Here is a 14,598-nt window from a genome sequence, read left to right on the forward strand (position 1 = left end):
GTGGATTTGAAACTCCATGGAGTATACTTGTCTGAGTTTTTTCAGGGGGTTACCACAAGAGCCGGCCAAAGGAGAAGAGGAGGAGGTCCCACATACGGAGGGGAGGGTGGAGAGAAAAGACCACCACTACCCCCAAGGTAACAAGCATCACGGGGCCCGAGACTGATCTAGTAGTGAACATCAGTCATCAACCTCTGACATCCGCTGAAACGTCCCTTTTGAATAAGGGTTTGAACTTTGTCCCCACACGTAGGGCGGATTAATTTGATGTGTTTATTGACTGTCAGAAGTTCCAACGCTCTTTGAGACTCAAGGAATTCTTTAAAGAAACAACGGAATCACAGACCAATGTTCCAGGATTCAAAGTGAAAAGTGCTTTCGATCCACACAGCCAGAACTCCAGCATTAGAACATATATGAGACTGGTGTCTCAGGACATTACCAAAATGGAATATGTGAAATATTGTAACAATCTAACAGCAGAAGAAAAACAAGCTCTTAACTCCCTGTCTTCTGATCCAGAAATCATGATTAGAACGGCGGGCAAGGGAGGAGCATTCGTGGTTCTTGATTACTCCTATTACCAAAGTGAAATACTACAACAACTGAGTGACCTGAACACTTATTTGCCATTGAAACATGATCCAACAGCTACATTCAAACCAATAGTCTCGGCACGAAATTCCATCATATCCAGACTAGCAGTGTATGTGGACCACTTCCTTCAGCCATTAGTTAAAAACATACGGTCCTATCTCTGTGATTCATCTCAACTAATAGCCGATCTAACAGAGTTGGAAGTAGAAGATTCCTGGATCATGGCTACAGCAGATGTCAATAGCCTCTATACAATCATCCCCCACGAGAGTGGTAAAACATGTGTTGCAGAGGCACTTGATCGTTATCCCTATGTTGGTCCTCCTAGGGAATTCCTCATGGAGTTGTTGGATCTAAGCTTACGCCTCAATTACTTCAGGTTCGAAAAATCCTTCTATCAACATATAGCAGGAACTGCCATGGGCTCTAATGTGGCCCCATCCCTGGCTAACATCTTTATGGATAAATATGAAACATCGGTCATGGATATCTATGGTAAATCTGAAGTGAAGTTCTACCGTCGTTACATAGATGACCTCTTCTTCATTTGGAGCGGTACAACTGAGGTTCTACAGAGTTGGTTCGACCAGTTAAACCTACTTGATAACCCAGTAAAGTTTAAACTCGCCATTCATGAAACAACCATCAAATTCCTGGATCTAAGGATCTTCAAGAAAGGCCAACAACACCTTGGTACTTCCTTATTCTGCAAACCGACAGATCGGAATTCACTGCTACATGCAAGTAGTAGTCACCCCACTAGTCTTCTAAAGGCTATTCTGAAAGCCCAACTACTGAGGGTGACAAGGAACAACAGCGAACCTGAACTAATGTTGACACAACTCACAACGATGGCTGACAAATTCAAACAGAGGGGATACAATAGTCACTTAATCGATAGAAGTATGCGTTAGGTGACTAACCCAGAACTTGTGGGGCATATGACAGAAGGAGATGACACACAAAGATTAACCTTCACTACTGCATACAGTCCAACTGTGAGCAAGATAGGCCCAAGTCATAACCAGCACTGGCACATTATTAAGAGTGACCCTTCCCTTCAATTTGAGGAGTGGGACCACCCCAGAGTGGGATATAAGAGGAACAAGAATTTGAAGGATTCTCTAATGATCACAGACCCGGCCCATTGCTACACTCCATCTAATTGGCTACAGCGGAATAAGAAGAAGGGCTGTTACAGGTGTACGGGTTGTACAACCTGTAGCTCTATGCTACCTGGCACAACATTTGCCCATCCCCACACCAATAGGAGGTTCAAGATTAGGCACTTCATTACGTGTACCACAACACACGTGGTATACCTTCTTAATTGCTGTTGTGGGCGTTTTTATGTCGGGAAAATGACCGACGATGTCAGAACATGATTTGCAAATCATAGATCTGCGATTAAGATAGCCCTGAAGAACAAGACAAGTGAACAACCAGTGGCACGACACTTCATAGAAGCTGGCCATACAGTAAATGACTTGCGCTTCATCCTAATCGACCACATCCCCCCACTGAGACGTGGCAGTGACCGCAATAAGATCCTGCTCCAAACGTAATCAAGGTGGATTCACCGGTTGAACACAACACAACCTAATGGACTGAACACTGTAGTAGATTGGCACTGATTCCTTTAGGCATTTTTTGGAAACCTTGTGTGGACCCCATGTTTCCACACTTCTATGGGATGCTTGTTACTCTAATGGGAGCCATGATCTATTTGATCTGTACACGAGAGTCCAGAATCCATTACTATAGCTTCCCCATTGAGTAGGAGTGAGCGTACACCAATATGGCCATAATAACTGTGACGAACCAAGGTTATCCAACCCTGCGCCAGTCACTTATTTGGCACAGAAAGGGTTTTCAGCCCCCTTTTCTGTCACCTATAGGTCACAATCTAGCCACACCAGGCAAGCTTGTGATTCAGTTTAGTGGGTGCAAGAGTTAATTCGCACTCCCTTAATCTGTACTAGACGTAAGAGAAATGCCCAACACTCCCTTTCCAATCCACCCACAATAAACTATAAATCCTATAGCTCAAATGCTGCCACCACTTAAAATTTATTAAAGGGAAAATCTTAAGGAAAACCCAAGACTTTACACATTAACTCTAGAAATACAATTTAGCAGAAAATAACCTAAAATTATACAGTTCCAATATTCCAGTCTCTTTCAGTAACGTGGTTCAATTATTAGACAAAGGCCAAACTTAATAAAGGAATTATTTATTATGCCAAAATTATTATGCACATTGCATTATTAATAAAAAGTTGTTACAAATAAAATTACACACGCAAACAGTGTTTTAAAATAAAAAGGAGAAAAACAGAATTGAATACTTTCCTAGTCTTCAAGATTTGCGCCAGGGGAATGGCAGAAGAAGATGGCTCCTTACTCTGTACAGCAGCTCCCCTTGTAAGAATGACAATCTTATTGTTAAAAAATAAGATTCTTAAACCCTTCTTTTCAGAGATCAGGTTGCTTAACCACACCCTCCTGGGCGGGCTAAGAAACCCCTCTGTCTTTACAACCTTCAATAGACTAATTTCTTGCCTGAATTTATACAATCCATTATCATTCCTGCTAGGTAAGAAATTTCTATATTTACATATTTAGAACCTCTTAGTTTTATTGGGAGAATCGGTTTGATATCAAATATGCCATAGGTTGTCATATTTACCTTCCTTTAGGTTATAACCGTTTTAACCAACATATGTACATAATATACCAATGTCCTGTCAGTGACCTGGTCAGTTTTTGTAATGAAGGGCCTGTTTTGCATCAGGCATTCTATTGACAGCTTAAGCCATAAACTTTATCCTGTGTATCTCTGTGACTAAGAGTTTCAGTGACTTTATGACCCAATGCATACACACTAACATTTAGTGGCTATTTAGGGGGTTCTGGCACTTCAAAGAAAATACAAACACAATTCTTCTTGAAAACAAATAACTGTTTTGAGTGCAAGCTACACAAAGTTAACTCCTTAGCAGCTGAATCCTGAGATATTTGTGACAATAACGTTTCCCTGCCTTATGCAAATAGTCTCAAAGATTGTTTATAATTATTTTTTATTTATAGTTGATATTTTGGACCCGGTGCAGCTTATCACTGATATTGTCCCAGTTTGACAGCTGGTATGTTTAATTCTCTTTAGTTGTGCTGCTCCTGAGCTTAGGTTATCAGTATATCTAGTTATTTAAGATGAATTTTACTGTTTGGTTTCAATATTACAAATCACTGGTGTATTTTCTTTCATAGACATACAATGTGGAGAGGTACCTACTCCTAACATTGGAGCCGTTATGGGCTTGATGTTACCATTCTTTAATAATTTTCTATTTTGATATATTTCATTAGATCATGGTATTATTGTATGTATAGTTGTTAAGGACATTTATTACACATTTATGAACACATCCTGGTTGCATTAGAGTTTGCACAAGTGACATTAATGAATAGGTGAATACATGGTTGAATACTTTTAACATAATATGTCAGTTCGATGTCCGTTTAAACTTTACAATTTGACCATACTTCAGCTGCCTGTCTTCGGCATCTAGTTACACTATTTCCTTTGATGCTATGAATAGGTTGTCTAACCCCTGGCGATGTGTTTGTTTACACTCGTCACTATGACACCAGTGTTGCCGTGGGCGTTTCTCTACGCCCCTCCTCTCCACTTCCAATATTTGGTGTGGTGCAGCCAGGGCTGCGTGTATCGCTCCATTACTGAGCTCTCTCGGCGGGTCCTGTGATATTCCGCGGTAGTACAGATTAGGTAGATAGCCATAGTTTATAAGCACATCAACCCCATGAATATTGTTTAGCATTGTTCAATATTGTATCGACCAACGTTACTGGGGTGATCAAGTAATGTGTGTGCACTGGGTCCTAATAAGTGAATTACTAATACATGTTTAAACGTGGGGCCTTTTCCACAGCATTCAGTTCCCTATGTTTATAATATAATGTTTGACGATTGCAGTCCAATTTTTAAGATGGATATAACATAGTGTTGCTCACTTTGTCCACAACCACTTACTATTATATGATTCATTTTTCACATGAGTAGTTTTTAATTATTGGGTTTTAATTATTGAGATTGATTTAGCATTTACATTAATACTGTCACTTTGTTAGGGTGGTTGCCATGACTACATTTTGGCGGTTTTTGTCTTAATTGGGGGGAGGGGTTTACACAGTGTTTGTAATATAAACTGCATTTGTTGCCATTTCACTTTGTCTGAGGAAGGGGATACTCTTTCTCCAAAACGTCACACATTAAATTAATGTTTTTGAAGGAAAGACCAGCGAGTGCAAGTTTTTGTTACGTTTATGCATTTTCCACTAGCACCCTGGCAGCTTGATCTGAATGTGAGAGTGCTCTTCTATGGGACTTTATTTATATATATATATTTATATATATATATATTTTATATATATATATATATATATATATATATTTGTTATTTAATGTATTAGCCATAATCCATGTCACTCCATGATTTAATGCAGAACTAATGTTTTTTTCCCAGCAGCAAGCGGCAACCATAGCCATAGCAGCTCACTCCCCCCACCCAGAAATTACACCTGGGTTCTTCTTCACATAGGTGATAATGTGCATTATACATAGGCTCTAAAGGGACTCAGACTAATGTGTAGAAGTGCTAGAGTGGTTGGGGGAAAAAAGTGGTGGCGTTAGATTTTATAATTAAAATATATATAAAAAAGGAAACTGTGGCTGGTCTGTGTTATATAGCATTAGCTTTGATATGGTAATGATGTGAAATAATAATACAGCCACAGCCAGGAATTCTTATAAATTAATTGAGGCGCTAACCTACCTACCTCAACCTCTCTCACTGTCTTCTGTACATTACCGTGGCACCGGTCTCTCTGGCCATCTGGGGGTGGGTGGGCTCCTCTCAGGTCCATGGCTCAGCCTCAATTTCAAAATTGCATAGTGTGACAACAGGCACAAGGTACCAGCATCCTCATGTTTGTTTCCCTTCCACAGTTTCACCGCTATCCGCCGACTTCGCCTCCAGCCTCTCACGTCACTCACTGACTGACAGTGACAGACTCTGTGAATGTGACGCACAGTCAAACTCCGGATAGGCGGCCGTTACACTGAGTGCTGTGCAAATGTGCAAGCAAGCTCTGAACTGCCCAGTGCCCACACACTCCCTCCAGACCCCTACCCATGCATAATGCTGCCTGAAACTTCTGCAAGTGAAGTGTGAAATGTCTGGACAGTGTCCTGAGTGATAGTCAATGAACAGTGTGCCATGCGCTGTGTGCACATACATTTTTCACTAATCAAGCAGCTTTGCCAAATGCTGGCAGCGAGGCCGGCTGCCTAGACAGCCTTACACAAACGCCGGCCCTGCCCTCTTCCTCGGGTTTCTGACGATGTGTCCCGGATGACCAGTTAGCTGGCAGAGCTACTGTCTAGAACCACTCTGTATGGAGATGCAGGGCGACTTGGGGGGGGGGGGCCGAGTGGCTTCCCACACTCTCTATTACTGTTTCACCACTTTTCGTTGCCCGCTGTCTCCTGCCTGAAACGCCAACACCTCCGTTAAACCTATTTGGGGTGATCCAATCATGTGGAACCTCTGTGACTCCTGTTTTCCTTTGCTCGCTTATCCACTCTTCAGCATAACACCACTGGCAGGTAGAGAAATCAACTACACACAGAACTCTCCAATAGGGGTACAGCGCCACTTTCACTGAGGGAAGGCTGCTACAAATCAGGCTAAAGCATAAATGATCCAAAAACGAATATGTAGAAGCAGCCTTAAATAAAAAGTTCAATCTTTATTTCCATATTTTAAAATATATGCTCCATGAATAGAAGATATAGAATCAGGTACATGGGTAAAGAAACAGTATACGCGTTTCGGCCTGCGCCATAATCACTGCTACCAGTAATTTTAATTGGTAGTTTAATTTTAAGTGTAGTATAATAGTTAGCGTAGGTTAATTAATAGTTTAAAAATAGTTTATTTTAATTCTACAGGTAAGTTTAAATTTATTTTAAGATAGGGATGTTGTAATTTTAATTTAAAGTTAGCGGCTTGTTAGGTTTAGGGGTTAATAGCTTAATTTAGTTTATGATGATGTGGGGGGCTTGCGGTATAGGGTTTAATAGGTTTAGTTAGTGGTAGTGATGTGGTAGGCCAGAGGTTTAGGAGTTAATACGTTTATTTATTGGCGGCAGGGTCAAGGAGCGGTGGAATATGGGTTAATACATTTATTTAAGTTGCGGCGGGGTTCGGGAACGGTGGGATAGGGGTTAATAACTTTATTTAGTGGCAGTGGGGTCCGAGAGAGGCGGGATAAGGGTTAATAACTTTATTTGGTGGCGGCGGGGTCCGGGAGTGGCGGGATAGGGGTTAATAAATTGTATTTAGGTTGCGGCAATGTCGGGGCATCAGATTAGGGGTGTTTAGACTCTGGGCTTATGTTAGGGTGTTAGGTGTTAACGTTACTTGTTTTAAACCATAGAAATCAATGGGATATCTGGCAGCATCGAACATAAGCTTTCGCTGCTTTCAGACTCCCATTGATTCCTATGGTATCCGCGGCCTCCAGGGTGGTGGATTGAAAACCAGGTACGCTGAGCCGGAATAGCTGCGAGCGTACCTGTTAGCTATTTGATAACTTTGAAAAAGTGTCAAATAGAGCTGAATATGTATTCGGAACATCTGTAATGACGTAAGCATCGATATGTGTCGGATTGAGACCGGCGGATCATATATTATGTCACAGATTTCAACTTTTGCCGGTCTGTAGGCTTTGATAACTAGGTTGAATCAAGCATGCAACAATTATGCTGCGGAATTCCAGCGTATTTGCGGTTGACGGCTTGATAAATAGCCCCCATAGTCTCTAATATATATATATATATATATATATATATATATTATATTTATATATATGTATATATATATATATATATATATATATATATATATATATATATATATATAATTCTTAGAAGGAATATTAATATTTTCATTCTGAAACTCATTCATTCATTAATGCAAGAAATGTACTTGTGCAGAAAATGTGTTTTATTGACATGCCAACAATTCCTCTGTAATATTACTCAGTTCCTTTAAATTTAAGATGAAAGAGTTATTGCCAAAAGGCTTAGCACTAATTTAGAACATCATCGCTTCTCAGACAAAATGCCATAATTAGTGATCCGTAAATCAAACACAAAAAGACTGGTCAGATTATGGATATTAGGCAATATAGGAGATGGGGGAGATAAAAAAATATAATTTTATTTGATAACATATTTAAATAAAAGATCAGCACACATATCTCATTTAGCAGCAACCATAAAATGTTATTAGTTTTTTTTTACATTCTGACCTCGTATTTGCACTTTATAATATACGTCAGTTAAATAAAAGATTATTATGTGATGCCATACAACAAATTATACAATAAATAAAAAAGAAATGAAATAATGGCCCACATTTAATAAAACCATTTTGTTTAATAATAATATTGTGCAAATAAATCCCCCAAAAACATACTGCAATGCCACAAATTTAAACTTGCACAATTCAGAAATATTTGTATCCTGCCCTAAGAACATCTGTGAGTTACGAGTAACTCTCCATTATAATTAATAGCACAGCATCTATTTTGTAAGCATTCATGTCTCATAGTACAGAACAAGCTCCACTGTGAAGGATACTGACATGAACTAATTAATATACGGCTAGATTACAAGTTTTGCGTTATGAGCGGTGCGGTGCTAACTTGCAAGTTATTGTCACTGCTCACCTCCCTATAGTGCTGCTATTACAGGTTTACAAAAAGCCAGCGTTAGCAGGCAATAAGTGAGCGTTGATCCAAATTGAGCTCCATACCACACTCCAATACCAGCGTTGCTGTGAGCTGGTTTTACGTGCTCGTGCACGATTTCCCCATAGACATCAATGTGGAGAGCCGGCTGAAAAAAAGTCTAACACCTGCAATAAAGGAGTGTAAAGCTCCGTAACACAGCCCCTTTGATTCCTATGGGGAAATAAAAAGTTATGTTTACACCTAACACCCTAACATAAACCCAGAGTCTAAACACCCCTAATCTTCTCCCCCCCGACATTGCCGACACCTACATTACATTTATTAACCCCTAATCTGCAGCCCCCAACATCGCCGCCACTATACTAAAGTTATTAACCCCTAAAGCTAACCCTAAGTCTAACTCTAACACCCCTAACTTTAATATAATTAAAATAAATCTAAATAAAACTTACTGTTACCTAAATAATTTCTATTTAAAACTAAATACTTACTACCTATAAAATAAATCCTAAGCTAGCTACAATATAACTAATAGTTACATTGTAGCTATCTTAGGTTTTATTTTTATTTCACAGGTAAGTTTGTATTTATTTTAACTAGGTAGACTAGTTAGTAAATAGTTATTAACTATTTACTAGCTACCTAGGTAAAATAAATACAAATTTAGCTGTAAAATAAAACCTTATCTGAGTTACACTAACACCTAACCTTACACTACATTAAATAAATTACATAAATTAAATACAATTAACTAAATTACAAAAAAAACAAAACGCTAAATTACACAAAATAAAAAAAGAAATGATCAAATATTTAAACTAATTACACCTAATCTAATAGCCCTATCAAAATAAAAAAGCCCCCCCAAAATAAAAAAAAACCCTAGCCTACACTAAACTACCAATAGCCCTTAAAAGGGCCTTTTGCGGGGCATTGCCCCAAAGAAATCAGCTCTTTTACCCGTAAAATAAAATACAAACAACCCCCCAACAGTAAATCCCACCACCCACACAACCAAACCCGCCAAATAAAAACCTAATCTAAAAAACCTAAGCTCCCCATTGCCCTGAAAAGGGCATTTGAATGGGCATTGCCCTTAAAAGGGCATTTAGCTCTTTTTCAGCCCAAGCTGTAAGCTAAAAATAAAACCCACCCAATAAACCCTTAAAAAAACCTAATACTAACCCCCGAAGATCCACTTACAGTTGTTGAAGACCTGACATCCATCCTCAATGAAGTGGCAGAAGTCTTCATCCAAGCGGTGCATCCTTTCTTCTGCCTCTGGGAGGAAAATTCTTGAATTCTAATTTGTAACCCTGCGATAATATGTCCACAGTCCAGGAGAGATCTGGGGCATCTCATGCCTGAACTGAGAAAGTCTGCCCCCCACATGAGCCGATCCCAGATTGGGGCAAACCCTTCATGTTGATTTGGAATCAGCTGTGGGTTTCTTTGATTGTTTCCCCTTGTTCCAAGACTGATTAGGTTTCCATGACTGCTTGGAAGAAGAAGAAGGGGCTTTCCTCTGAATTTACAAAAGGAACGAAAATTACTCTGACGTCCTTTAGACCTATTCTTCTTATCTTGAGGTAGAGAAGACCCTTTTCTATGCGTAATATCAGATATTATTTCTGTCAAACTGGGTCCAAACAAGATTTTACCCATGTAAGGAATCGCCAGAAGCTTGACTTTAGAGGAAATGTCTGCAGACCAGGATTTCAACCATAAAGCACTGCGTGCTAGGAAACAAAACTAGAAGTTTTAGCTCCTAGACTAACAACCTGTAAAATGACATCTGCAATAAAGGAATTGGCCAACTTAAGAGCTTTAATCCTATCTTGAATTTCATCCAAGTAAGTCTCTACTTAAAGAGAATCAGACAAGGCATTAAACCAATAAGATGCCGCACAAGTCACAGTGGCAATACACACCACAGGTTGCCATTGGAGACCTTGATGAACATAAATCTTTTTCAAATAAGCCTCCAGCTTCTTGTCCATCAGATACTTAAAAGAGCAGCTATCCTCAATAGGAATAGTGGTTCTCAGCCACAGTGGAAATGGCCCCTTCAAATTTTGGTACAGTATACCAAGGGTGTTTAATGGAGTACTCGACAGGAAACATTTTCTTAAAAATGGGAGATGGGGAAAAAAGACACCCATGGTTTCTCCCATTCCTGTGAGATAATCTCCCTAGCATGGTCCGGCACAGGAAAAACCTCCGAAGTGGAAGGTTCATCAAATAAACAAAAAAAAAAAATTAAGTTTACTAGATTTCTTAGGAGTGACAACAATAGGGGTATAAGAGTCATCTAAAGTAGCAAAAACCTCCTTTAACAATACTCAAAGGTGTTCAAGCTTAAATCTGAAGGATGCCACCTCAGTTTCAGAAGAAGGAATTATACTGTCCGAATCTGAGATTTCCCCCTCAGAAAGTCCCGATGTATCTTCCTCATCAGACTTATGAGAAAGGGCAACTTGGGAAGCAGAACTGAGGACAGGCACCTTACTTTCTGAATTTCCTCTTGCGTTTTCCCTGTAATCTGGGAATGGCAGCTGAAGATACCTGGGAAGCAATTTTTTTTTAAAAATAAACTCCCCTAGGAGTTAATGTCACACAGCGCCGCTCTAGCCGTTGCTAGGGGCACAGCGTCTCCTTCCCTACTCGTTGTCAGGGGCAGTGTCAGCTCTGGATACGTGCAGCGCTGATGTCATCGCCACACGCTCCAGATGCCGGGCAGACCTCAGTGGCGCAAATCTGCGCCTATTTAAATTTTAGAAGAACGATCTGTCACTGCCCAAGTATAGGTGTTACTTTGTGTGCTCCTGGGTGTGACAGATCGTTCTTGTGCCTAATATCGTTACTGAACCTGCCTGTCTGACTACTCTACCTGCCTTAACCCTTAATCTGCTGGACTGTTCTACTGTTGCCAAACCCTGCCTGCCTGACCATTCTAGTGGTGTGCCCTTGGACTGCTTTACCATTGCCAAACCTTGACTGCCTGACCATTCTAGTGGTGTGCCCTTGGATTGCTTTATTGTTGCCAGACCCTGCCTGCCTGACCATTCTAGTGGTTCATCCTTGGACTGCTCTGCTGTTGCCGCTGGGGACTGTGCCGCCTTCCTCATCTCATTAACTTTCTCTGCTCTGGGATATTCCCTATCATTCCGACTCGACACCAGGATAACAAGACTACTGTTCGAGTTTGGTCTAATAGAGGAGTATCCCACGAGCGTTACAGTTATAGAGGAACCGCAGGTCACTGCATGTGACGCCATTAAGGCTTGGGAAGTAGCAGGAGAAAGCTGGGGTATTATTTTAATAGAATCATCCTGAGAGACATTAGGATGATTATTTTGCAAGGTTTTCTTGACACATGAAGAACAAAATTGCATAGGAGCTGCAATTTGTACATCTAAACATAAGCATGAATTCATTAGAGCAGGCTCTTACTCCATATGAGACATGCTGTGAAACAGTAAATAAACTTAAGACAAAAACAGGTATTGGCACACATCCAAATACATAAACCACATATTATTTCACATATTTTTAAATGCTGCAAAAAATTGCCTGCTTAATATTTATTCCATTTTTAAATAAAGTTGGGATCTTAGTCACACAATATGGCCATATTCTGCTCAGCCAGTCATCACTTACAAGGTGTCCCAAAATAAACTGGTCCTAACACTATAAAGTTTAGCCTTACTGGGCTTAATCATTCGATTCTAATATACAAAACAAAATTCCTCCTCTAGTGTCTGACTGACTACGAACCACGGCAGCAGAACTATGGGGGTAGGGGGGATATATGGAATCATTTGATTCTAATATACCAAAACAGAATTCCAACACTGCAGTACCATGCCTCAAATCAAGACTGTACAGAATGAGACTCCCTGGCTTTATACATATAACTCAATTACATTATCTGGAACACACCTGAGCAGGGTGGTGTGCTTAACCAAAGGGATTTGGTCAGTCTCCCTTAAATGTAAAAAATACAACAAGGGGGTTTGGTTAAGCAAACCTAATAAAAACACCCCACAATATGTGTGCTAATATATAAAATGTTTTTGTTAGGTGTGCTTAACCAAACCCCCTTGTATTTCTTACATTTAAGGGAGACTGACCAAATCCCTTTGGTTAAAGCACACCACCGTGCTCAGGTGTGTTCCAGATAATGTAATTGAGTTTAATATATAAAGCCAGGGAGTCTCATTCTGTGCAGTCTTGATTTGAGGCATGGTACTTCAGTGTTGGAATTCTATTTTAGTATAATAGCATCAAATTATTCCATATATTCCCCCCCCCCCCATAGTTCTGCTGCCGTGGTTCGTAGTCAGTCACACACTAGAGGAGGAGACAGTGCAGTGAGTCACAGTGACGGAGAGGAGTCAGATTTAGTTTAGAGTGGTCAGTTAAGCTTAGACAGCTTTTTATTATAATGACACAGACAGTCCACTGGCAGTGGCGTGGGCCCAGCCTCTAATACGCGACTCATTATAGCTTACTTGTTTAATATTATAAAAGTCAATTTATCATAAACATAATTTCACAAAAAAATTTAATTGCTCAGTACCTTTTCAAGATCATAATTTAAATGAGTGCTTATATTCAAAATATTTAGTCTGTTGCACAAAAATATGCAATCATGTAATTTTCCAGTATTCTTCTCCTATTGCATATTTGTTAATGCCAGTGACGCTATATTAGAATTAGGGGTAGATGTACTAAACCCCAAATGCAGCTATATGCTGCCATTTACGCGCAAGCCTTCAGGTTCGCCGGAATCAAGAATTAAGACCGCTGCTCCTTAACTGGTCTGCCACCTCTGAGGCTGCAGACATCAATCTGCCAATAGGAATTAGGGCTGCTAAAATCCTATTGGCTGTTCAAGATCATAATTTAAATGGTTTATGTTAGGGTGTTAGGTGTAAACATAACTTTTGTTTCCCCATAGGAATCAATGGGGCTGCGTTACGGAGCTTTACACTCCTTTATTGCAGGTGTTAGGCTTTTTTTTTTAGCCGGCTCTCCCCATTGATGTCTATGGGGAAATCGTGCACAAGCACATAAAACCAGCTTAAAGCAGCGCTGGTATTTGAGTGGGGTATGGAGCTCAACGCTGCCATATTGCCTGCTAACGCCAGGTTTTTGCAAACCTGTAATAGCAGCGCTGTAGGGAAGTGAGCGGTGGAAATAACTTGCAAGTTAGCAGCGAGCCGCTCATAACGCAAAACTCGTAATCTAGACGAATGTGTTTCTCTTAGAGAAGTATCTCCCCTTTATAAGGATTTTTTTATTATTTTATCACATTTTTTATTAAAACAATATTGCATTTTTTAAATGTGGTTGTTACTTATGGGTAAAGGAAGCAAAAATAAACGTTCATGTTATTTAAAGTTCCTATATAGAAAGCCTGTTTTTTTTTATCTTTTCTATTTGTCCACTGTTGTCATCTAATTTGTCCTATCTCATATGTATATTTACAGGTGCTGTGTTAACTAAAGACAAAGATCATCAAGTAGAAGGCTCACACCAGCTCCACTGCTTGCAAAGATGTAATTTATATGTCTGGAGCCCCTTGGCACTGGTCACATTGTATTTTCTGAATAAATTCACAGTTCTTTTAACCAAATTTTAGTTTCTGGGTATTTATTGAGTTTTTAATCATGTTGATGTGGATTTTATTAGAGGAAACAGATACGGCTATGTTTAATGGTTGCCAAACAGTATAACATTTTTTATGATTTGGACAGAATGTACAGTTTATTCCATTTTCTTTTCTTGCTAGATAATGTATGGGTAGTAATGACTTAATAATATTGTATTTGTCTACATTTATTATTATTTCAAATAAATATGGTGGCTTAAAAGCAAAAAAACTTGTCATATTTATATTAATATTTACAGAAGGTTATTTTTCACATCAACTGTTTGCATTTCTGCTGATTCACATAGATGGACAACCAAATGCTTCATTGAAACATCTTCTTAAATGTAACATTCTAGAACAGGGGTGTCAAACTCATTTTAGTCGCGGGCCATTTTCCATACAAGTACAACCCACGTGGGCCGCACACTACCTACATATCTTGTCATTGCTAAACAGTGCAGTGGCATTTGCTATAACTGTATACATTTCAAAAGATTGTG

At 39.5% G+C, this 14,598-nt stretch overlaps 1 long non-coding RNA gene across 1 annotated transcript; it reads left to right on the plus strand.

Annotated features, from left to right (window-relative positions):
• The first annotated feature begins 5,780 nt into the window (after positions 1-5,780).
• Positions 5,781-14,080, plus strand: LOC128640384 (uncharacterized). Its single transcript, XR_008399339.1, has 2 exons — positions 5,781-6,286; positions 13,935-14,080. It is a non-coding gene; the product is annotated as an uncharacterized LOC128640384 (long non-coding RNA).
• Positions 14,081-14,598: the final 518 nt, after the last annotated feature.

Source organism: Bombina bombina, chromosome 1 (genome assembly GCF_027579735.1).
Source record: "Bombina bombina isolate aBomBom1 chromosome 1, aBomBom1.pri, whole genome shotgun sequence".
NCBI lineage: Eukaryota > Metazoa > Chordata > Amphibia > Anura > Bombinatoridae > Bombina > Bombina bombina.